Raw genomic sequence first — 26,167 nt, 5'->3', positions numbered from 1 at the left:
TGCCACTGCCAGATCTGTCAGCAATAGTAGTGCTGGGTCCTTGGCTGGTTACATTTCTCTGTTATCATTGGCATCCATCTGTCTCAAACTGCTGGAGAATCACTTTGCCCTTTGTGGCTGCAGACACTGGGAACTCCTAACTGCTGCCTCCTGCATGGTTTTGCTGTGTTAGCAGCAGCCGAGTGATCTCCCTGGCGCAAGTCTGGAGGTCCTGGGCTGGCCAGACAACAGGTCTCCCCCTTCAACCTCACTGGTGTGGTCCAAAGGAAAGCAGAGCAAGGTGTTTGGCACCAGCTTGGCTAAAGGAGTTGATGTAAATCTGCGTTGTCATTTGCAAGTGGGTCACAGGCCCCTGATACAGGCCTCAAAAATCCTGCTGGCAGCCCTGGTTTCAACCTTGCCCTACAGTTTGTTCCCTTTCATTTCCAGAAGTGAACAAGATAATGCAGGGACCAAATACAATGACCAAACCGTGACTAACATGAAATCCAGTTCTTTGTTTTAGTAGATAAATTACAGGGGTTCCTTCTACTTTCTTCACAGGAATAATAATAATAATAATAATAATAATAATAATAATAATAATAATAATAATAATAATAATTTATTTTATTATTTATACCCCGCCCATCTGGCTGGGCCTCCCCAGCCACTCTGGGCGGCTTCCATAGAAACCAAAAATACAATAAAATATCACACATTAAAAACTTCCCTGAACAGGGCTGCCTTAAGAAAAGATGTAATGTCTCTGCCTGCAACTCATTTTCGCTTTTCTATATAGTACAACATGTTATATGGTCAACCAATCACACAACTGCTACGTTGCTCAAATAATTACTCAATTAGTACCCTTGGTGCTTCTAGGAGTCTATTACTCAAAAGTGTAATCAATTTCATAGAGCTTGCTCTGTTTAGTACTTACTTTACAAAAGAGTCTTGTCACCTGCTCTTTTTAAAGCCATCTCTCTCCCAGCACTTCGCACAAGCTCCCTCCCCCACGGTGCTCTTCCATGATATGCGTGTAAAATACCACAGCCACATGGGCATGGTTAAGTTCACCCCATTCAGTTGTCACTTTCCCTCCTTGTAGGGCAATCCTTAGATGGCCCCATTCATGTGGTTGCAGTATTCACAATATTTTAGTACAGAGCCTAGCACGTATCAGGCAATTCAGCAAATAGTAGAATTAGAATTATAGAATTGTAGAGTTGGAAGAGATCTCAAGGGTCATCTAGTCCAACTGCCTGCAATGCAGGAATCTCAACTAAAGAATCCAGAACAGATGGCCATCCATCCTATGCTTAAGAACCTCCAAGGAAGGAGAAGCCACCACATTCTGTTCCACTGTCAAACAGCTCTTGCTATCAGAAAGTTCTTCCTGATGTTTAGCTGGAATCTCCCTTTTTGTAACTTGAATCCGTTGCTATGGACCCTACGCTTCAGAGGAGGAGAAAACAAGCTTGCTCCATCTTCTTTCTATGAGACAGCCCTTGAGATATTGGAAGATGGCTGTCACATCTCCTTTCTAAGTCTCCTCTTTTCCAGGCTAAACATACCCAGCTCCTTCAACCATACCTCATAAGGTTTGGCTTCCAGACTCTTGATCATCTTGGTCAGCCTCCTCTGCACACGTTCCAGCTTGTCAATGTCCTTCTTGAATTGTGGTGCCCAGAACAGGGCAGAACAGGGCAGGATGTACTTATGCATTCGGATGTTGGTCAGATCTACACCTGCATTGTTTGAGGAGGACTGGTCCAATACATTATTTACCTGAGGAAGGATAGAAATGAATGCCCTGAAGTCAAGGTAAAAACAACAAACCTTTATTGGCATCACAGTATAAAACATTTCAAGTCACTGGAATAATTAAAAGAACAAAGGTGAAGCTGTCACCCTGTCTGTTCCCCAGAAGGATGGATCACTGGGAAACCTTTTGGTTAAGATTGTGGCTAAAAAGGAGCTACTAAAGCAGTGATATCTTTGTCCCGATCTGCCGGGAGAAACCTCATTCGACTTCTTCTTGGAGTTATAGGCTGGAAGTCCAACATTTTCCTCAGCATCAGTTGGCGAGGTCTGCTGTGTAGAGAGCAAACTAAGAGAATGTGGTCCATTGAATCAGGTACTCCTTGGTTGCAGGCACACAAACGGGCTTGATATGGAGTATGTGAAAATCTGCCTTTGGTCACTGCAGAAGGGAAAGCATTTAATCTCGTGAACATAAAGGCTCTTCAATGGGAGGAGAGTAATAGATATTTGGCACAGGTTCCATAGGATGTTGTAATACCTAAGGCCTCCGGAGAACAGGATCTCGGAGTATGAAGTAACAAGCGCTGTCTTTGGTAGTCATAGAGTCGCTGCTCGATTATTTGGAATATGTAACTTGCGTCACATGCTTCAAGGCTCTCGAGAGCAATGCCCAAACTCTGAATTTTATCTTGAATTGCTCTATACCATCTAGATGAAATGCGGTCTTCAAGCATAGAGGTTAAGAAGGAGTTAGATGTTGTTCTACAGTGGACTTTCAGCCAGGCCTTGGTTGTAGTCAGCCATGCTTTGGTTTCCATCAGATGTTGACCGGTTTCAACACGTAAGGCTAAGTAACTTATATATTTAGGAGCACCAAGGATCTTACAAAGAAAAGCTGCTTGAATTTGTTCCACTTCTCTATTAAATGCTTGTATCCAAACTGGAATGCTGTACAATAACTGAGAAAGGACCTTGGCATTAAAAATATTTATTGTAGTGGGACCATCTGGTTGCATCTGAGGTAGAAAAAATGAAGAATCGCAGATGTGGTGCATTTTGCTTGGATGATCATTCGGCGTCTGTGTGTTGTTCAGTTTAAATTTGACTGGTAGGTATCCCTAGGTATTTGAAAGATTTTACCCGGTCAATGGGGTAAGTCAATGGGGTATAATACCCAAAGCTGGTGAAGCTATTTTGGCAACTGGGGCAGAAAATCCCACAAGTGCCTCTCCCTGGCAGTACTAAATTTAATAACAATTTGCTGCCCTTTCATGACTCTCAAAACCAGGCCACTCCTCTGCTCTTTATGTACTGAGACGTGTGTGACCAACCATAGGATTTTGTATATTTCAACATCTGTCTAGCACTGAAATTGCTGGTCTTTGAACCAGTGTTTTCTATTCTCTTAGAAATGATGGAGGCCTAAATACAGGTCTTTGCTGTGTCCCTTTATGTTTCATAATGGAAAAACAAAATCAAGCTTGTGTTCTTTAAGGCATGATACATCTAAGACCTAATTTGCTTTGTGTTCCCTTGCTGCATTTAATTTAATTTATTGGAAGCAAATTAATGAAGAATGATCAAATAATTTAAAAAATGGAAATAGAAGCAAATGAACGAAACAAATCAACAGAGGGCAATAAAAAGAGGTTGATTGCTATAGTTCGCAGGATAATTCCCATTTTAATTACATTAATCCTAATTGTTAGTACAGAGATAACGGAAAATGTATCACTTTGTAACAGAGGAGTAAGTTATGGAGAAGAAACAGATGGAAACATAACTATTGAGTTCAAATTCAATGTCAGACTCACTTTAAGAATTTCAATCATTAGCACTGAGTGCCCACAACCGAAGGAATTGCAAGTATGCATTTAAAGTTAATTATTTAGGCAACATTGATTATACATTAGTGACTAGTGGAGTGTTTTCCAGTGGAAATGGCTGCAAAGCAAGGGAGACCTGGCAAATAAGCCCCATGGATCAAGGCTATCCTATCAGAAGGATGCAGCATTTGGGTGGAACTGCTGAGTTTATGAAGGACCCCCATAACCCCATCACAACACTGAGAAACATCACAGGCAGGCTGCAGCAAGTCAGTTATCAGGAGAGATCAAGGCTAAAAGAATTCATCCTGGTGATCAAAACATAGAAAAACCTCCAGCAATCCCAGCAAAGGTAGCTCAGTATTTCCTTAGCTCCTGCCATAGGCTGAGTGCACACACACATGAATCAGAGCCATGAGAAACACATTGGTCATACTCAGAGTAGGCCCCTTGAAATCCATAGACCTCCTGTGAGTAGCATTTAGTTGGATTTCTCCCTTCAATTTTTGACATTCAAAAACAATCAGCATTATCAAGGCCAGTGCTTTTTTTCACGGGGTACTCAAGGAAGTGTTGTTTGCACCTTTTGCAGCAGTTATAAACACTTTTGCAGCAGTTATAAAATGCTTCCAATTAGTAATGTGAAGGATGTGAAGAAATTGGGGACCCTAGTTCTGAGCCTCACAGATTGTGTATATGTGTGATAATGTTTGCAGAACTTTGGCATAGGGAGACTGACCCATTCATTTCAATGGAGCCAGAAGAGAAATCCAAATGAAGGAAATGATGCAGGGGGTTTGCTCCCTCCATGGAAATGAATGGGGAAGACTTTGTGGGCTGTAGATTTCCATTGTGGCCTGTGGCAACTATAGCTGGAACAAATCTCTAGATCAGAGCAAGAAACTCTTTTCAATTCAAACTAGTTAGAGATTGATAGTTCAGGTCCTTGTTTATATTTGGTAGCCCCCCACTATTAAAACAAAACAGCTGTTAAATACAACTAAAATTAAGGGAACTATGAATGAAAAATTGGGAGTTTTTTCCAAGCAGCATGAAATCCCATCATATGAGAAGAGTAACACATTGCAGCTGCTGATAATTAAAGAATCTGCTATTACTATCATTGTGCTTGGAGTTTTCTCTCACTCCAAACATGCTACTTTGTCTCCCTCCAGGTCATTTTGTAATTTTAGTGAAAGTCCAAGAGCTGCAGGCATTTCATTATGTACTTAAACGTCTAGATCTACTGTGTATACATTGCCTACCTATGAATCTCTTTGCAAATTAAATTAATCTTTGGTAATGGTCTCAGAGGATTAGCCATGGAAAGGGCAATAGAATTACTGTGTTTTCATAGAAGTGGATAAAAATATGAAGCATGCTGAATGTGTGTCTATGTTAGGCTTTGGTAGAGCAAAAGAAACGGCTGCCTCTATTTTTCTGTGTGATAAAATATTTTGAATGATGACTGATTCCACAAATACAAACCAACTGAACTGGGGAAGAAGCGTGTCATGAATATTGTGATGCCTTCTGCTGATCAGCATAACAATAGGTTACAGAAGGGAAATGAGACCAATAATAATCAGTTCTTAGGTCACAAAAATGCCGCAGTTCTGAGAATGGAAGCCCCCAACTCTATGATCAGGATATATAAAGTAACTGATTAGGGAAGGTCCCTAGCTCAGTGGCAAAGCGCAAATCCCAGCAAATGGTCCCGGGTTCAATGCATTACATCTCCAGGTGGGAGGAGGGAAGATTCCTAGAAAGCTGCTTCCAGTCTGGGTAGAGAACACTGAACTAGATGGGCCAATGGCTTGGCTCTGTATAAGGCAGCTTTCAGTGCTCCTTCTGGGGACGCTTGTCCACCTGTGGTCCCCACCCTGCACTCAGCTCTCACCTGCAGCTTCTTGATGCTGTCACTATGTGGCAGCTGCCACACCCTGGGGAAAAGGTTCAGCTGGCTGGTTTAGCACCAGGTGATGGGTCTCAAACCCTGTGAGTTAGGGATTTCACCAGCATGGGAAGACAGGCTCTGATGGATTGAGAGGATGAGACCAAGAGTGGATCCAATGGTCAACAAGGCAGTTTCTGCATGTGCTATAGAGGGAAGTGAGGGCTCATCAACCTAGGAAGGGAGCCCATCTAGGAGAAGGAATACTCTGGTCCTAAACCACTATTGCTTGCGGGATATCTTCAGGAGAGGAAAAGGCTCAGGAGTAAACCCTACACAAATCCGGAGTGGAGATCCTAAGGCAGTTGGATAGCACCTTGTACACCTTCTTCTGGAAACTCCTGCAGCCAAGCTGGTGCCAAATGTCTTGCTCTGCTTTCCTTTGGACCACGTCAGTGCAGCTGGGAGGGAGTCTTGATATCTGGGCAACCCAGGCCCTCCAGACACATGGCCCAGGCTTGCACCCCAGAGATGTCACTTTGGTGCTGCTAACGCAGCACTTTGACTTCACCCCTGGAGGCACACTCCATTGTCTCTCAAGACAGATGGATGCCAACAACAAGGATTCAAAGTTGTACTTCCTCCAAATGTGGAGAGCCTTTTTTTTCTTAGGTTTAGCTATCACAACTAACAGCTCTTGCATTTCCAAGTTTGTCTAATCCTTCATTAGTTTGTTTAAGCCTGGCATGCCATTTTGTGCCAAGTTATTGAAGATGTGCCTGCTTTTGTGTGTGAATCACCTTGCACTACTTGTTTTATGTGCCATGGCTTTCCTGTAAAGAATATCAGGGGAACAGCAGATCTTGGGACAGTGGTTCTCAGACTTCTCTGTAAAGAGGGATGCAGTCTGCAATGTACTGTAGTGTAGATCTGTCCATGAGTACAAGATGGGGTGTAATTCCTAAGAAAGGGACATAGCATCTGGGCCAAACACAAGTATATTGATTTTCTCAGAAGGAAATAGCTTTTCAATGCTAGCAATAAGAAAGGGAACAAAGATTTGCTGTCAGATTGCTGTCTTAACCACTCCAAGTTGGCAGCATGTAGTGACCAAATGAACAAACATTCACTCGGATGAATGTCTGTGGTCCTGCTGGTCTCCATCATTCTGTTGACATGTCTGCCTTTACAGCCTCTGATAGGCTTGCCAAAACAACAGCAACAACCCTTTCTTATTTTATCAAGAAAAGAACAGCCCAAATGTCTTGACCCAGCAGATGCCCCTGTTGTTCTTTTGGGTCATTTCCCTGGCCTGCTTGCAGCATCTCTTTATAGAGCTGAATTGTTTATTGTCAGGAGTCCAGCACTAGAAGAATTTCATGGTTTCTCCTGGCTATTATTGTTTTTGTCATATTGATTTTTATTACCTGAAATGTATGTCATTAGATTGTTGTTAAAAAAGAGATGTGAAGCAGCATTTCTTGGGTGATGGTTTCAGATAATAAATTTTAAGAGATGTTAGAAGAACAGTATGTTTGTGTTAAAAAACTAGCATACAGCGTGCCTGTTTCCATTATCTTATTGCCCCTTTCCTCCACACAGGCTGCTATTAATGGATGAAGGAGAAGAATTTGATACATGGTACCACCCATTTTTATTTTAAATCTAATTACTGTAATGTGTAAGTAGGATGGGAAATAGCAGCAAATTGAGTTGCTTCATTTATAATCTTGCCAGTGGGGGGCAGCGTTTCTGGGGGGTGGGGAGACTTGAGCTGCCCTTTTCCCTCCAGTTAAATAAGGTTCCCTTCTCTCATTCTGAATATCCTCCTCCTCCTTGACCCTGGTCCGACAGTGCTCCTGCCCTCAATGGGCAGTGGTAAATCATGTCCTCCATCATGGAGAGCCATGTGTTGCGGCGAGATCACCTAAACTGCCTCCTTGTTGCTGGGGTGGGCCCGATTGGATGACTACTGAACCCTATTGGCTGCACCTCTGTTGCTGGGGTAGAAAATTGGGCTGTTTGGGCTTTGATTGGAGTATGAGGGGCTATTGAAAGGGCTGCATGATGCGTGGAGCTTTCTCTTTTGCATCGTGCAGTGGATCCCCCTCCCTCCCTATAATTTTAGGTTGTGTTTTTAACCTTGCTATACCTGTCTAGGAGTTGTCTGCTTTTGGAGCAGGGGCCCGGTAGGAATTTTGCCACTTGGCTGATTGGCTGGGGCCATTTGGTTTTTGCCTACCATGTAGCAAATCGTCACAACTTTGTAAGGTTGGCAGTTAGGCATTGGTTCATTGATTTGTGGAGGAGATGTGGTTGGCTGTGCCTGCCCCTCATTTTTGTTGGTGCTGCTAGGGAATCTGTTGCTGGGGAATGCTGTTAAAGGAATCCAGGGGCTCGATTTTCTCTGTCCAATCCCCTCTCAGGGGTAGGGCCATGCCAGAGTCCCTGGGAGCATCCAGGGTGAACCAAGAGACAGAAATCCTCCTCCGTGCTCCCCCGGTATGTTTTCCCTTACTGACCTCTGGTGGTGTCCAGTTGTCAGTCCTGTTCCTGCCTGAGCGCAGGTTCAGGTAGTCCGAACCAATGCCTAAGCAACCACTCACATGCTGTAGTCAATAAAGTTGTGGCCAAATTAATGCCAAAAACCTAATAAAATATTCTGTGTCTATTGTGATTTATTTTGGGGGTGGTTTGGGGGTCTTCACACGCAAACAAGCTGATACATATGAACCAATAAGTAGGTTTGTCACAGAAATTTGTCACACAAATTTAGGGGTTTCTTCTCATGTAATGAATTCAGAAAAGTATGGAAAATTTCAAAGCCAAAGAATGTCGATACAAAATGTAATTAGCACAAGTTGGAATCCTGTGAGAATTCACATAGGCTAAGCATTCCTTCTTTCCCCCCCTTCATGGATCACTGCCTTGCCATGGTGAAGGGGCTTAAATAACTCAGAGAAGCTGTGAGCTATGCCGTGCAGGGCCACCCAAGATGGACAGGTCATAGTGGAGAGTTTTGACCAAATGTAATCCACCTGGAGCAGGAATCGGCAAGCCACTCCAGTATCCCTGCCAAGAAAACTCCATGGACAAAGACAACAGGCATATAAAAGTTATGACGCTGGAAGATGAGCCCCTCAGGTCGGAAGGCATCCAACATGCTACTGAGGAAGAGTGGAGGACAAGTACAAGTAGATCCAGAGGTGATGAAGCGGCTGGGCCAAAGCCGAAAGGACGCTCAGTTGTGGATATGCCTGGAAGCGAAAGGAAAGTCTAATGCTGTAAAGAAAAATATTGCAGAGGAACCTGGAATGTAAGAACCATGAACCTGGGTAAGTTGGATGTGGTCAAAAATGAGATGGCAAGAATAAATATTGACATCCTGGGCATCAGTGAACTAAAATGGACAGGAATGGGTGAATTCAGTTCAGATGATCATCATATCTACTACTGTGGGCAAGAATCCCGTAAAAGAAATGGAGTGGCCCTCATAGTCAACAAAAGAGTGGTGAAAGCTGTACTGGGATGCAATCTCAAAAATGATAGAATGATCTCGATACGAATCCAAGGCAGACCTTTTAGCATCACAGTAATCCAAGTTTATGCACCAACTACTGGTGCTGAAGAAACTGAAATTGACCAATTCTATGAAGACTTACAACACCTTCTAGAAATGACACCAAAGAAGGATGTTCTTCTCATTATAGGGGATTGGAATGCTAAAGTAGGGAGTCAAGAGATAAAAGGAACAACTGGCAAGTTTGGCCTTGGAGTTCAAAACAAAGCAGGGCAAAGGCTGATAGAGTTCTGCCAAGAGAACAAGCAGGTCATTACAAACACTCTTTTCCAACAACACAGGAGACGACTCTACACATGGACATCAACAGATGGGCAGCATTGAAATCAGATTGATTATATTCTCTGCAGCCAAAGCTCTACAGGTGAAACTCAGAAAATTAGAATATTGTGGAAAAGTTCATTCATTTCAGTAATGCAACTTAAAAGGTGAAACTAATATATGAGATAGACTCATGATATGCAAAGCGAGATATGTCAAGCCTTTATTTGTTACAATTGTGAAGTTTATGGTGTACAGCTGATGAAAACCCCAAATTAACAATCTCAGAAAATTATAATATTAAATGAAATCAGCAAAACAAGGACTGCAAATAGAGCAATATTGGACCTCTGAGAAGTAGAAGCATGCACATATACTCAGTACTTAGTTTGGGCCCCTTTTGCATCAATTACTGCCTCAGTGCGGCGTGGCATGGATGCTATCAGCTTGTGGCACTGCTGAGGTGTTATGGAAGACCAGGAAGCTTCAATAGCAGCCTTCAGCTCTTCTACATTGCTCAGTCTCATGTCTCTCATCTTTCTCTTGGCAATGCCCCATAGATTCTCTATGAGGTTCAGGTCAGGCAAGTTTGCTGGCCAATCAAGCACAGTAATCCCATGGGCATTGAACCAGGTTTTGGTACTTTTGGCAGTGTGGGCAGGTGCCAAAGTCCTGCTGGAAAATGAAATCAGCATCCCCATAAAGCTCGTCTGCGGAAGGAAGCATGAAGTGCTCCAAAATCTCTTGGTAGATGGCTGCGTTGACTCTGGACTTAATGAAGCACAGTGGACCAACACCAGCTGATGACATGGCTCCCCAAATTAACACAGACTGTGGAAACTTCACATTGGACTTCAAGCATCTGGCATTGTGTGCCTCCCCATTCTTCCTCCAGATTCTGGGTCCTTCGTTTCCAAGTGAGATGCAAAAGCTGCTCTCGTCAGAAAAGAGATTTGGGCAGCCATGTCATCAGCTGGTGTTGGTCCACTGTGCTTCATTAAGTCCAGAGTTTCACCTGTGTACAGTCAGCAAAAACAAGACCTGGAGCTGACTGTGGCTCAGATCATCAGCTTCTTATAGCAAAATTCAAGCTTAAACTGAAGAAAGTAGGAAAAACCACTGGGCTGGTAAGATACAATCTAAATCAAATCCCTTATGAATACACAGTGGAAGTGAGGAACAGGTTTAAGGATTTAGATTTGGTGGACAGAGTGCCTGAAGAACTATGGATGGAGGCTCGCAACATTATATAGGAGACAGCAACGAAAACCATCCCAATGAAAAGGAAATGCAAGAAAGCAAAGTGGCTGCCCAACGAGGCCTTACAAATAGCGGGGGAGAGAAGGCAAGCAAAATATGAGGGAGGTAGTGAAAGATACAGGAAATTGAATGCAGATTTCCAAAACATAGCAAGGAGAGATAAGAAGGCCTTCTTAAACGAGCAATGCAAAGAAATTGAGGAAGACAACAGAATGGGAAAAACCAGAGATCTGTTCAAGAAAATTGGAGATATGAAAGGAACATTTTGTACAAAGATTACCATAATAAAGGACAAAAGTGGAAAGGACCTAACAGAAGCAGAAGACATCAAGAAGAGGTGGCAAGAATACACAGAGGAATTATACCAGAAAGATATGTATGTCTCGTACACCCCAGGTAGTGTGGTTGCTAACATTGAGCCAGACATCTTGGAGAGTGAAGTCAAATGGGCCTTAGAAAGCACTGCTAATAACAAGGCCAGTGGAAGTGATGATATTCCAGCTGAACTATTTAAAATTTTAAAAGATGATGCTGTTAAGGTGCCACACTCAATATGCCAGCAAATTTGGAAAACTCAGCAGTGGCCAGAGGATTGGAGAAGATCAGTCTGCATCCCAATCCCAAAGAAGGGCAGTGCCAAAGAATGTTCCAACTACTGCACAATTGCACTTATTTCACACGCTATCAAGGTTATACTTAAAATTCTACAAGGCAGGCTTAAGCAGTATGTGGACTGAGAACTCCCAGAAGTGCAAGCTGGATTTAGAAGGGGCAGAGGGGAAACTCTATTCATGAAACTGAACTATTTTTCATGTCTTTTTTATGATTTTTTGTCCTTTGTCTTTTTTTGTATATCTTTTTTGTTTCTTTTTTCTTTCTTTCTTTTTCTTTACTGACTGACGGTGATGGTGTTTTTCTCTTTTTTGGATTGTGTATGTGAATGGTGTTTTATTGTTTAAATTCTTAATAAATATTTTATTAAAAAAAAATAGAAGGGGCAGAGGAACCAGAGACCAAATTGAAAAACGTGCACTGGATTATGGAGAAAGCTAGAGAGTTCCAGAAAGAGATCTATTTCTGCTTCATTGACTATGCAAAAGCCTTTGACTGTGTCGACCACAGCAAACTATGGCAAGTTCTTAAAGAAATGGTAGTGCCTGATCACCTCATCTGTCTCCTGAGAAATCTCTATGTGGGACAAGAAGTTACAGTTAGAACTGGATATGGAACAACTGATTGGTTCAAAATTGGGAAAGGAGTACGACAAGGCTGTATATTGTCTCCCTGCTTATTTAACTTATATGCAGAATTCATCATGCGAAAGGCTGGGCTGGATGAATCCCAAGCCGGAATTAAGATTGCCAGAAGAAATATCAACAACCTCCGATATGCAGATGACACAACCTTGATGGCAGAAAGCGAGGAGGAATTAAAGAACCTTTTAATGAGGGTTAAGAGGAGAGCGCAAAATATGGTCTGAAGCTCAACATCAAAAAAACGAAGATCATGGCCACTGGTCCCATCACCTCCTGGCAAATAGAAGGGGAAGAAATGGAGGCAGTGGTTTTACTTTCTTGGGCTCCATGATCACTGCAGATGGTGACAGCAGTCACGAAATTAAAAGACGCCTGCTCCTTGGGAGAAAGGCGATGACAAACCTAGACAGCATCTTAAAAAGCAGAGACATCACCTTGCCAACAAAGGTCCGTATAGTAAAAGCCATGGTTTTCCCAGTAGTGATGTATGGAAGTGAGAGCTGGACCATAAAGAAGGCTGATCGCCAAAGAATTGATGCTTTTGAATTCTGGTGCTGGAGGAGACTCTTGAGAGTCCCATGGACTGCAAGAAGATCAAACCTCTCCATTTTTAAGGAAATCAGCCCTGAGTGCTCACTGGAAGGACAGATCCTGAAGCTGAGGCTCCAATACTTTGGCCACCTCATGAGAAGAGAAGACTCCCTGGAAAAGACCCTGATATTGGGAAAGATGGAGGGCACAAGGAGAAGGGGACGACAGAGGACGAGATGGTTGGACAGTGTTCTACCAGCATGAGTTTGACCAAATTGCAGGAGGCAGTGGAAGACAGGAGTGCCTGGCGTGCTCTGGTTCAGGGGGTCACGAAGAGTCGGACACGACTCAACAACAACAAGCATTCCTTCACCCCTGAAACAAGCACTGCAGAAAGAAAAATGGGGGGAGTGGTCAGCTCCCAACCTAATCAAGTCCTACTTTGGGAAAAGTCAATTTGGGAATCAATTTGACAGCCCTGCAGACTCTGCCCCATCTCCGAGGATGCAGAGGGCTCAGTGCCAGCAGGAACAAACCTTGAAGGCCCAGCTTCTATGGAAAGAGTACCCACTGGCTTGCCCAGGCCAAAGGCTTGGGATTTCAGCTGCACAAAGAGCCATGCCTGCTCAATAGGAGAGCGCAGAGACCATGTCAAGTGTTGGATCAGCACCTTTGCTTACTGCTTAGCCATGTATCATAGATCTGTGCCATGCCTTATCAATCTGTAACCTGCAGACCCATGTTGGGATGCTGAACAGACTTCTTAAATCAAATCTGTAAGATTTCCAAGCATCATGATGATTCTAGTTCCACGTCTGATGGACCGTGGGAGTGCTGCTCTTCATGGTTCCAGCCAGCCTTTCTCTCCAAGCAGTACATTCTGCTCTTCCCTTCCTCCTATGCTAACTTTTCTTTTCCTGTTGTCAATCACTCTTTATTCCATGGCTACCGAGCCATCTAAGTTCTCACCAGCCTCTTGTTGTTTTGAAAAGAGCTTTTGTGCAAACTTTGGGCTGAGTCTTCCCTTTTGTGTCTTGATGGCCTTGTTTTTACTCCAATTCTCTTTGTCACTTAGACTTGTTGTCAGGAGGCAGGCTTATGGGAGCTTGACATACTTAGCGTTACATCAGATTCCACCAGAAGTGAATTTTGTGTTAGATAAAACATCTGAGGAAATTCAAAAGAAGTCCAAACAAGTTTGATAAGAGTAGCAACATTCCTCAGGATGTCTTACACATGGAATCCAGGTAAGTTGTAAGAATGCCAGGGAGCTATACAGATTCATGGAACAAATGTGCAAAATAATTTCTGAACATGGCATTTGCTTCTCTCAGTGAACAAGAAGCAAATATCTGCAGGTTTGCAAAAGAATTCTGCAATTCACAGGTGAGGTACTAGAGAAAGCAGAGTGGCAGCATAAGAAGCCATTTAGCCTTTTTAATATTGAAAAAATATACTTCCCCACTTTACCTTGACAGTAGCAAAATTAAAACACCAGTTAGCAGTCAATTGGAACTATATTTAGCAAACCACCTGCCTGTCTAGGCAGGGTACCCAGTGAAAAGATGGTTTTCTCAGAGGAAGAGAGACCTACAACTAAAAAGTGTCGCATATTCAGCTTTGTGGTACCCTGTTAAATAACTCTTTGAGCCTTCAGTGGCTCCCATGACATTTATAATAAAAGACCCTACTTAGATTTGACAGCCAAGGAGAAGAAAATTCATCCGAGGAAATGATTCTCACAAGCACCTCCCGTGTGGGAGCTGCTGCATGATGCTTTGCCTTCCAGCCCTTCATGCCCTGTGCAGAGCGGATTGCATGAAGTCCAGCCTCATGCTCACAGCTTTGTACCTAGTGGTAGGATTCAGTGGGATTTTTTCATTCAGGTCAGGTGTTTGGACCCTCAATGGAAAAGTGGAGAGAGGCCATTTTTGCCCCTCTTTCATCTTCCCCCCTACATCCTCCCTGCCACCAGAGCAGGTTTTCAGGGGGCTGACAAGGAAAGAGAGAATCCGCAAGTGCCCCCTCTCCTCGCTTGTCTTCACAAATGTGTCTGCTGGATCCAAGCCCCTTCTCTGGGTGAAAAGGCAGCATTGACACAGCTAGCCCTACCCTCAGGCAGAGGGAAGCATCATGCAAGGGCAGCAGATTGTTAGTCACTGCATTTATTGTTGGCTTTTACTTCTGGGGAGGGGACAGAGAGGAGAAGCTGTCTTGGGATTTCTGCCTCAGGTGCCAAAATACCTTGGCTAGATGTGGCTTCTAGGCTTTGACCCGGAGAGGGGATACTATTAGCAGTTTTGGTTTGTTTTGTTTAAAATTTATTTATCACATCTCACAACCAACAGAGGTCTCCGAGAATTTACAGATACAGAAAATACAATATATGATAAAATATCCATGAAAACATTTATTTATTAAACACATAGAGAGCAAAGCCTTAGCAAACACACTTGCTTAGGACATGTGCCAAAATGGCTCAAATACATTAAAACTAGCAATGGGAAGGAGGTGGTTGGGCCCTTGGATGATGAGGGAGCCAAAGTGTGTCAAATGAGCATAAGGAGATGGAGTAGAAGCTGAAAGAATTATTTGCATCTATCTTCACAACAGAAGATACAGGGCAGGTCCCAGTGCCGTAACTAACTTTTGCAGGAGGCAAGTCTAAGGAACTGGGGCATTCCCCCTCCTAAGCGTTCTTTGGGCCATGTGCCACCAGGCAAAGTCTGCCAGCATGGATTGTGCCCAAAATGAGTCTCATAAAAAGAGATAGATAGATAATTTATTACGGTCAGAGACAAGCTTATAAAACACACTTGGGGGTACAGTCACAGAAGAAAAACAAACAATTAAAAGAATGTACAACAATAAATTTAAAAACAATGTACAATAATAAACTGCCACAGGGAGCTGACCCAGGGTCACCCATAGAACCGAGTTTGGGGATTTTCTTAATGAACTAGTTTGAGTTGGGAGATGGTCTGCGTCTACAGATCTGTACACAGAATCTGGTGACCATCCAGGTCGTCTTCTGATCTTTGCCTAACAGGAAAAGGTTGAGTTTTTGCTTTTCCAGGAGGTCAGCGAGCCTCACCAGTAGGGGATCAATGGTCTTACTACGAGCCTCTTCATAAAAGGGACATTTAAAGAACAAGTGCTCTGGGCTTCCTATCTCTCCCAATGAACAGGCGCAAAGTCTCTGAACGTATGGGACTTTTTAAAAGGCTCCTTCCAGGACCAGCGAGGGCAGAGCCGAGCTTCTGGTGAGTGTAAAGGCCCTTCTTGCATTTTTAGATACGAGAAAGAAGAGATATGCTGCCGGTGCGGCTATCTATCTCTCGATTTCTCCAATTTTATAGTTGGGGCACCTTGAGCAGTCCCATTGTCTCTCGGTGTCTATGATTCTTTGCCTGACCGTGGCTTTTGCCTGGCCCAACCCCAGACTTAGAAGGGCTTGAGGGGCAAAACCCAGTTTCTGAAGGGTGTTCAGGACTGCAGTCTGCCAGCCTGACTGGAACTGGTCGCAGAGGATCAGTGGGGCTATTCCTTGGGGGAGCAGATTCAATGTCAGCCATTTGTAGAATGATGTTAGGCAGATAGAAGCCTCTACTCTCATCATCCCCGTTTCTAGTCTAACCCATGTGTTTGAAACACTTCTGGGGACTTGTAGGAGAGCTCTGAGGAGTTTGGATTGGACTCTCTCAAGGGGGGAGAAAGCAGAGGAAGGTGGGTCCAGAAAGGATCTACAAAGGAGCTGTGCCAACATTTTGGCCTTGTATAATTTTAGAGCCGCGGGGATGACGAAGCCCCCTTGTGCTCTGAAAAATTTAAGGATACAGTTTGCGGGTTTTTCTGCTGAGCTCCCGATGGAGTTTCTGTGAAGTTTGTTGGTTCCTGAGGCCTGTAGCACCATTCCTAGATACTTATAGTTTGTGACTTGTTCTAATTTATGGCCTTGGAGTTCCCAGCTTCTAAGCTTTGTTTTTTCCCCAAAAGCGAGTATCTTGGTCTTTTGATAGTTGATTTTGAGACATTCAGTTTCACAGTATGCTGCAAGCTTTCTTGGTGCTCTTTTGAGTCCAATGGGGGTTCTAGATGGAATTACCACATCATCGGCATATAGCAGGACCGAAATATGCTGATTTGCAAGCTTTGGAGGGTGGAGTTCTGAGTCACTGAGTACAGATACTAAATTAATTAAGTAGAAATTGAATAGTAGAGGGGCCAATAGGCACCCTTGCCTGACTCCTCTGAAGGTTTTAATGGGGTCTGTTAGGTGACCTGACTCTAAGAGCCGTGTTTGCGTGCAGTGCCTGAATTAAGAGCAGAAGCCTTCATAGAAAGAGAATTATTGAGTTGTGGTGTCCATCTCACTGATAAATCAACACAGAAGGCAAAAGCAGTCACAAAGCCAAACTGAAAGTTTTGAATTAGAAAGAGGACTAAAACCAACATTGCGGTGTATGGCTGATCACTGTTGGAAACACGATGTTAGAGTAGATGGAGCAACAATCTGTTTCACCAGGTCTCTAGTTACTTGATCTTGTTTGCAAACATTGTTTCCACTCCTCTTCTGATACACCATTTCCCCTCTCTGAAGAAAGATTTTACAAACATTTTCACAAAGAACTGAACTATATATGGTATTTTTGCGTATAAGTAATAAATGTGCATAGTTACAGATGGGTAGCCGTGTTGGTCTGCCATAGTCAAAATAAAAAAATTCCTTCCTGTAGCACCTTAAAGACCAACTAAGTTAGTTCTTGGTATAAGCTTTCGTGTGCATGCACACTTCTTCAGATACACTGAAACAGAAGTTGCCAGATCCTTCTATATATAGAGAAGGTGGGGAGGGGTATAACTCAGAAGGGTGGTGGGAATCGGAGATTGGCAGATAGCTGAGATGAGCTATCTGCCAATCTCCGATTCCCACCACCCTTCTGAGTTATACCCCTCCCCACCTTCTCTATATATAGAAGGATCTGGCAACTTCTGTTTCAGTGTATCTGAAGAAGTGTGCATGCACACGAAAGCTTATACCAAGAACTAACTTAGTTGGTCTTTAAGGTGCTACAGGAAGGAATTTTTTTATTTTAAATGTGCATAGGTTTTTTAAAATTAAATAGACATCATTGGTGGGGGAGAAGCATCAGGACTTCAGTGCATGGGTAATCCTTTTCACCACCTTAGACCCAATGAAAAAAATTGCCCCACTCAGGCTCCCTTTGGTTCCACTGCTTTCTTAAATCTGCAGTTGCCATAGGCTTCCTATGCCCACTCCAGAATCTTATGCAACAAAGATTTAGGTGGGGTTTTTTTTAAAAAAAATAATCAAATCAAATCTGTGTTAACATCTAATTCCAAATATAATCCCTTCAAAGACAGATTGCTTTGCTTTGCTTTTTGGACTGACAGGGAAAATACATATGCTCAAAGAGCACTTCACTGCTTCCTCTTCTGAAGCGCAATCAATTCTAGAGAGCATTTTGAAGCAGTCATATTTAGTGGTTTATTCTTCGATTCCTCTTTCTACAGTAGAGAGCCTTGAAGAAAGAATCTGAAAGGTTCAGGCACACTTTCGTCAGCAGCTGTCCCCCTTCTCTGGATAGGTCACTTTAGAAAGAAATGGACTAAAGGAGTCAAGTGCATCAGATGTGAATAATTTTTAAAAAATCTTTCATACCCTATTGAGTCTTAACGTAAGCTTTTCTTCCTTTAATCCTTGTAAGCATTTTCACTGGGATTATTAGTTTTTCTCTGGCTCCCTCTGATTTAAGTAAAAGTCATTTTTCTGTTTCTGAACATTGTTTCAAGCTTTATAGTCCTTGATAACTTCTTTCAAAACACATCTTGCTCCTGTGATATTTTTTACAAAACACATTTTTTGTTATAAAGAGAGCCATGTTATCACTTGATTTGCAGGAGAGATGGCAATCTGTGTTCTCAGTGGCTTCCCCATTTCACAATGGCTTAAGGCTGCAAGCATTTGCCAGCCCCATTGTGAGCGGTTAATCTCTCGGTAACAGAGGGCCAGCAACAGGAAGCTCTTGGATCAAATTGGGTCCCAGGGAGATTCTGCCTGTCCCTCATTGCCACCAATTCTTGGGGAAAAACAAAACTCATCAACTAGTCACTGGAAATTGCCTCTCTTTTCACTTGAAGTCGGGGGATGGAGAATGGATTGGACTGGAACTGCAGCCCATGAGAAGAGAAGGGAAGCCAAAGAGCAAAAGTGGAGGAGGTTCACTCCCCTCCCTTACCTGCACAGCAAGCCTCCTTGCAGTGACCTCTTAGAGTAAAGAGAGAGGGGTGGGGTCTTCCAGTGATATGTTTTGTATCACATCTAGTTAGGCCCAGTGTTGTTTTGACTCCATCCTTGTTGTGGAAGAATGCAAGCAAATAATGCTAAGGGAGATCTCGCGTATACACAAAAGTACGTATTTGGGGGGAGGTATTTAGCTAAACTTAACTCAGAATGGACCTATTGAAATTAATGGCCCTAGCTCATGTTCATTTCAGTGGGTCTACTTTGAGTAAATCTTGATTGGGTACCACCCTTTGTCTTTTTATGGCAGGGGCAGCACTTTCCTCTGAGCAGGGAGTTGGATGGGGCAATGGACAAAGTGTCCTCTGGTGAGCAAGCTCCACAGTCGATGGGTCCTTGGCAGGCTTATGTGGCACATATTTAGCACTCCAAACAGCCCTGGGTGCCTGGGAGATGCCCTTTTCCTTTCCGGTAGTGTCTCAGAGTGTGAAGCTACATTGTGGGAGATTAAAGTGATGGCTAGACTTAGCCACTTGGAGCTCTGGAAGAAGGGGGATGAAAAAGGGTCAAAGGGGCAGGGCAGGTGTCAGCAGTGGGTGCTGCCAGGATTTTTGGATCCAGCAGCTGCCCAAGAATGCCCAGCGCTAACCAACCCCGCCTCTACCTGAGGTTTCTTGACTTGCTTGGCAAGGTTTTGTTCTTTCAGAGGGCCTGTACGCAAAGTAAGCCATACCCACCAAACATTTACCAGAGTTCCAAAGTTTAAATAAATGCTTTGCCAGTCCCTGCATAACAGCGAACCTTTCCCTTGGCAATAGCATTCAGCTGTGGAAGCTTTCATCATGATAATAGCTTGCTTCACTGTGTAATTTTTAATGCTTTCTATTCTTTTCACTTGTGTACCACTAAGGCAGTGCAGCGATGATAGAGTAAAACCTCTTCCTGATTCATTCTGCAGATAAATGCATTACTTTTCAGTTCAGTAGTTCAATGCCGCTAAGGGCAGTACAACACTGTATGATGAATTTGTTGAATATTTAGAAACAAATCTTCATAACTTATGAGAATGCATGGATGGAATAGATCGACACAAAGGCACTGTGAGGCCCCAGGACATGGTTTCTCGTGGTGGTACTCCGCAAGAAAAATTATTCATAAGTCTTTTTTCCTTCCTGGCACCATTGCTTTGTTCCAGTGCAACATTGATTCAGATAAATATGTGTTAAGCCTGTCCTCTTATTTTCATGGCTATTTGTGACTTCCTACCTTGTAGTGTCACATGTTGGCTGACATTTATCTGCACACATACTATTTTTTCTAGATCTAAATCACTGTCATGCTCCACATGATATTATTCTGCAATTGATACCAAAACCCAGAATAAAGACATGAGGCACTGATAATAATTTGCATCTAATTAGTTATTTCCCAAAATCATTGTAAGTCTCTTAGGTGAGACTTTAGAATCAAATGTATCTTGCTGTTACAGGTGTGTACCTGGACTCACATGTGCACTGCCAGCACTCATTGATGCTCATATGCACCCTGCTGAGAGGTTTAGGGTGTTTCGCTGGAGTTATAACGTGCTTGTCTATGAGAATGTGTTTCCCCTTAACCTTATGTCCACAAGAAGCTCTTTCACAGAGGAATAAAGAACGCTTGGTTTATTACATGAAATAAAAGTAACAGAATATATAAATGCTGCTTCTGACAGCATAACTACAATTTAAACAGACAGTAAATTCTACAATACATACACACCTTGATATAAAGTTTGATATACAGTCATACCTCGGGATAAATACGCTTCAGGTTGAGCGCGTTACTTCTGGGTTTCGCCACTCACACATGCAGATGCTCAAAATGACGTCACGTGCATGTGCAGAAGCGGCGAAATGCGACCTGCGCACGCACAGACGCGCTGTCGCGTCTTACATTCTGTTACGGATGCGAATGGGGCTCCAGAATGGATCCCGTTCACATCCCGAGGTACCACTGTAAAGGATATAAAGAATGACAGATTCCCTTAACTATTTCCAAAGCCTATAGAAAATTTTGCAATAGGGCCAATACTAGAAATAAATCAGAACCAGTGAAGGCAGTGAAGGTCCTGTGTGAGTGCCTGGAGGCAGTTGGAGGAAGGATTGTGGCTAACAGATTCAGATGTATTCCTGACAAGACAAAGGTGCTGTTTTGGGGGGACAGGGAGCAGGCAGGTGTGGGGGACTCCCTGGTCCTGAATGGGGTAACTGTGCCCCTGAAGGACCAGGTGTGCAGCCTTGGAGTCATTTTGGACTCACAGCTGTCTGTGGAGGTGCAGGTAAATTCTGTGTCCAGGGCAGCTGTCTACCAGCTCCATCTGGTACACAGGCTACCTACCTACCTGCAGAGTGGTGCACAGAATCTCGCCAGAGTGGTGCACAGGCAAGTCCTTAACATATGTACCACTGGGGTGCAAAGATCTGCCCAGCACCCCCAAATTTAGTTGTGAGCGCCATCATTGAGTCTGACAAGTGCCGCCATTGTGAATGACAAGTGCCGCTGCTTGCACGGTGCGTCTTTGGTAAATGAACACACAAAGTTGAAAGTCCTTTAGTGAAGCAGTAGGTACAGTGGTACCTTGGGTTACATACGCTTCAGGTTATAGTTGCTTCAGGTTACAGACTCCGCTAACCCAGAAATAGTACCTCAGGCTAAGAACTTTGCTTCAGGATGAGAACAGAAATCATGGTTCGGCAGTGCGGCGGCAGCAGGAGGCCCCATTAGCTAAAGTGGTGCTTCAGGTTAAGAACAGTTTCAGGTTAAGAACGGACCTCCGGAACGAATTAAGTACTTAACCCGAGTGATACTGTATACATCTTGGCAATACCTAGGTATATATGTATTTTGTTTTTCTAGCTTGATCAAAATTATTTATTATTTCATAACAGGTAGATAGTTAAGAGCTTAGGCAGCTTCAGTGGTGGGCACTTGCCGCTGATCACTTGCACTGATTCAGCGGTAAAACATGGGTTTCTTGGGGAATGCTCTGGAACAAACAAACAAAAAAATCACTCAGGCAAATAACTTTCCTGTGTGGCCCAAAAGGGAGTCTGGGTGAGTCCCAGATCTCTTGCTTTCCTCCTCAGGAGTGGAAGAGGAATTCTGTAGCTTTAATTATGCATATGTGAGTCAGACACGACTAAACAACAACAACAAAAGATCCCTGTAGCATATTGCATGCAACTCACCCTGCACACTAAGTCACTGTTGTACCCCATGGGCTCAGTGGTAATATTGTCAAGAAGTCTGCTATAGATTCACGATGCTTGTCTTTGAATACGTTGTTTTCTTACTGAGAGAGAAAAAGCACAAATGTGTACAGTATCTCTAGGTCCAAATCAATTGCATTATTCTATTTGTTTACATTACTTAGGTTGCATCAGGTTTCTTGAGTACCGTAATCGTGGTACATGTTAACTAGGATGTAGGTTTCACTGGGTTCAGTGGGGTTAATTAGCAATAAAGGGCACACAAGTGAAGCTTAGTCTGAGCTGTATTGCAGGTCCATTGCGAGGATAAAACTAAATAGCAATAGATTATTCACTTGCCTTTTAGTCAATAAATTAGCTAACTGACAATGTCTGTTTCAAAAAGTAGATGACTTTTTGATATAATGAAGGAAGCGTAAGGAAAAAAAAGTTGTGACCAATACTTAGGAGAGGCCATTCTAAATATTTTCCCACTCCTTATTATAATAATAATGCTAGAATCAACATACCTCTTAAAAGTGTTCATAAATATTCCCCTCAGTAAAACTTTCATTAATCAATCAACCAGTTAGACTTCAGTCTTAATAATAGCTCCATGGATGCATCCTTAATCCCAATGGATTAGAAATGTAAAAAGAATAAGCATTAACTATTTCTCCAAATGTAAAATGTGTTTTAAAATAGTAAGATTAAATTGTTTCATATCCATCTTTTTCTTTCTTGAATTTGAGACTTACAAAATAGTGCCAGAAACAGATTCCTATCAGATTAACTGGGCTCTTTTTCGTTGTTTATCAGCTTCAAACTTCACTTTGAAATATGCAGAATAATCTAATTCAAAGTATAATCCCATTCAAGCATGGATAAAACTTGTTAATGGAAAGAGATGTAAAGCCACCTGCACTTTTTTCAAAGTATGGTACTGCTATCCAATTTGGCATACCGCTGTACTGGGATATCTCCAAAGCCACGATAAGGCAAGAAATGGCGGGTGGGGAGTTTCTTATCCCACACATGTTCATAGTTCAGTGATTTGTTCTTGCAGTGCCTGGCCTAATCTATAGTAGGTTGATGGAACTGTAAAATCTTTTCAGGAGTGTGTGTGTGTGTGTGTGTGTGTGTGTGTGTGTGTGTATGGAAGAGAGAGGAAGTGGGGGATTTGGCCGCTCACTGCCCCCTTGTAGTGTCATCTTTTGATAAAATACTCTTCCCTGGAGCTTTTTGTAGAATGGTGGGACTTCTGGTTCAAGATGTCTTAGGGATGAGTTGTTGGGCAATGTGACCCATTCGTACTATCCCAACCTATGCATTGTAAACATCTATTTACCTTGTCTCAGAGAACAAAGCTGTGAGTTCCCAAGAACCAAGAGCAATACTTGTTATGAGACTTCTTCTTCAGACAACAAAAAATTAATTTATGGAATTCTCTGCCACAAGGTGTGGAGATGCTTAAAGTAAAGGTAAAGGGACCCCTGACCATTAGGTCCAGTCGTGGCCGACTCTGGGGTTGCGGTGCTCATCTCGCTTTCTTGGCCGAGGGAGCCGGCAAACAGCTTCCGGGTCACGTGGCCAGCAGGACTAAGCCGCTTCTGGTGAACCAGAACAGCACACGGAAATGCCGTTTACCTTCCCGCCGGAGCAGTACCTATTTATCTATTTATCTTTGGTGTGCTTTTGAACTGCTAGGTTGGCAGGAGCAGGGACCGAGCAACGGGAGCTCACCCCGTCACGGGGATTCAAACCGCCAACCTTCTGATCGGCAAGCCCTAGGCTCTGCGGTTTAACCACACACACACACCCCGTCCCTCTGTGGTGATGCTTAGGTGGCTCCAAAAGAGCAGAGCATAAGTTTATAAATGGCTACTAGTAATAATGGCTATGCACTACCTCCAGGTTCAGAAGCCCTGGGCCTTCAAAAAACAACTGCTAGAAGCAAGAGCAGGAGAGGGCTATTTGCATTAGGTCCTGCCAGAGGCATCTTGTTGGCCACCATCAGAAACAGGATGCTGGACTGGTGGGAAGGTCACAAGTTCTGCATTTAAACCAAATTAAGGGACTAGAGGGAGAAAGAAAGGGTGCAAGCCGGTGAGAAAATTTCCTGTGCAAGTCTGTGTGAAATGAATATGACTTGAGGAGCAGGAGGAATTTCTGCTGAATTATGCTCACAGTTCATATTTACTCTGTACGGTATAGAACAAAATCCTAAGCCATATTTAACTTTTTCTTCACAAAGATAATGTTGTCTGTGTACATGAAGCATCCTGTTTCTTCATTCAACTATAGTGAGAGGTTAATATAGGAGCAATTAGTGGGATGCTTTATGGGAATAATTTGCACAGGAAATGATACATGTTGTGCAAAAATTGTGCTAACTCTTGACAGATTTGTCCTTATTATAGCAATAAAAAACCCTTCACATGCAGTGTATTAAAAAAAAAGTCAAGATTATTTCATATATCATCTGCTCCACAGAATGCATTGTCATCAAGGAGACAAGCTTCTGCCAATTTGTTTTGTGGAACAGATGCTTTGGGAATATATGATGTACAGTATGGCACTCTGGAAAATAGATCCATCTGTGAGAACTTCATGTTTGCAAAAGCTAACTTCTAATGGGATGTCTTCATCTTGTTTGTTTCCTGGAGCAAGCAGGCTGCTCAGCAATACAGGCTTTAACACAAGTGGGGTGACCAGTGCACCAGATGGCCTAACCGCCAGCATCACTTTGGCTTGCTTAGAAACGTTCAGATATTTCTCCTGAGCAGGAACCCCTTAAGGATTCCTTATGCCCCACCTCGATCACTGAAATCCCCTGATGGGGCACTTCTGCTGGGTCCACCATCCAGGAGGCTGGGTTGGCCTCCATGGCAGATGGACCCTTTAGTGTGACAGACCCTTCCCAGTGGAGCTTCCTACCAGCGGAGGTTTAACTGGAACCTCCCCAGCCTTCTTCTGGAATCTTTCATGCCACGTGCCTGTTGTCAAAACCAGTTGCAGCAGAAACACACACTTCTGCTCACCAGAGAGTCAATCCTGGCCAGTTTGGCTGTGCATGTTCCCTTGCTGGGAACAGGCACACACAGCCAAGGCCCTTTTGCAAACAGCCCTGTGCTGCTCTTTGAAGAGGCTGCCTGCCTGCCCCCCCTTCTTCCCCAACCACCTTGCTGTGTGACTGCTGGAAGATGCAAAGATCACCAGTGTCAAAGCAATGATTCTTCAACATCAGCTTCGTTGAACTGGTCATGTTGCTCAGATGCCTGATTATCGTCTTCCAAAGCAACTATATCCAACTTAAGAATGGAAGGTGAAATACCGATGGACAACAAATGAGATTTAAAGATGCTCTCAAGGCAAATCTTTTTAAAAATGCAATATAAGCACAGAAAATTGGGAAATGCTGGCCTGCGAGCACTCCAATTGGATAACAGTTTCTACCAAAGGAGTCATGGACTTTGAAGAAGCATAAACTCAGGAGGAAAGGGAGAAATGAGCTAAGAGGAAGGCACATTTGGTAAACCCTCACTGTGATCAACTCCTGCCCGAAAACCTATGCCCCCACTGTGGAAGGACATTTATTTATACACATAAATAAAAATTGTTTAAACCATAACAATAATTACAACAAAAACAGCACGGCACCAGCCCTTTAATTAAAGCAGTCAATTCCCCAAAGTCTTCACCTGCCAGTGAAAGGACAAGGAGACAACCAGTCTGACTTCTCTAGGGAGGGAGTTCTGGAGTCTGGGAGCAGCCACCGAGAAGGCCCTCTCCCCCCTCAAGTGTGCCTGGGTGGGTGGCAGAACCAAGATTAAGGCTTCCCATAGACCTCCCACCCCAAATGTCAAAACCCGGGAAGGTTCATTTGAGACAATATGGTAGAGCGTTATAGGTCACTAAGGCGTGTGTCCCTGTGGCCAAATCAGGCATCTCAAGGAATGGGCACAGCTGGCACGCTAGCTTTAACTGTGCCAATGCGCTCCTGGCCGCCACAGAGGTCTGAGTGAGTCTAGGAGTGTGCCCAATGGAGGAGTGTTCCCCCATCCAGCACAGGCGGGATCCTCATTCCCTGTTCCAGCTTCCATCTGACCAAGAGCACCTCTGTCTAGTCTACATAATGGCTCAATTTGTCAAAGCCTGGATCTGCTCTGTTTGGTTCCAGATGCAGGCTTTGGCCAGATCTGGTGGACAGCCCTATTAGAAACGGGGCAGTTGGCGTGGGGGGGGGGGGTTGGCAGGAGGTCTGGTAACATTGTCATCCGTGCCCTACAAATGAGTCTCTAGTAAGGACTCTTGCTGT

The 26,167-nt window shown here is 43.5% G+C and overlaps 1 protein-coding gene across 1 annotated transcript in view; it reads left to right on the top strand.

The window, feature by feature from the left end:
• CNTNAP2 (contactin associated protein 2) overlaps positions 1 to 26,167 on the top strand; it is a 1,111,520-nt gene that overhangs the window by 319,799 nt on the left and 765,554 nt on the right. The window lies entirely within an intron of this gene.

This window comes from Podarcis bocagei (assembly GCF_964188305.1).
Source record: "Podarcis bocagei genome assembly, chromosome: 12".
Lineage (NCBI taxonomy): Eukaryota > Metazoa > Chordata > Lepidosauria > Squamata > Lacertidae > Podarcis > Podarcis bocagei.
This window is presented reverse-complemented; position numbering and strand designations above follow the sequence as displayed.